Consider the following 424-nt stretch of genomic DNA (forward strand, 5'->3'; position numbering starts at 1 on the left):
TAAATAATATTAAAATTAAAATTAATTTATTTAAATTTTTAAAAAAATATAAAATAGAATTAATTTAGCAAACAAAATTAAAAAATAAAATCAATTTAATAATTATGAGAAATTAAAAACTGTTCGACTAAATTATTGTGTGGTGCATGTATAATGCATAAACTCATTAAGATAGCTGACAAGTTTTCAATTATTGGTGGTGGCTCGTTTTTTTTTCTTTTTCTTTTTTGGTGGCTTTTTTTGGCAGACCTCCAATGTCAAATCACTATACCGACTAAATTATTGTGTTGGATCATGGATGCATCATAAGGATAAACTACAAATATTAATATAATTAAAAAACTCAAAAGTGATACTATAAACTATCAATATAAATAAGTTTTGATTAGTCTTTTAATTAGATAAAACTAAATTTTAAATTTAC

Source organism: Arachis ipaensis, chromosome B08 (assembly GCF_000816755.2).
Source record: "Arachis ipaensis cultivar K30076 chromosome B08, Araip1.1, whole genome shotgun sequence".
NCBI classification, from domain to species: Eukaryota; Viridiplantae; Streptophyta; class Magnoliopsida; order Fabales; family Fabaceae; genus Arachis; species Arachis ipaensis.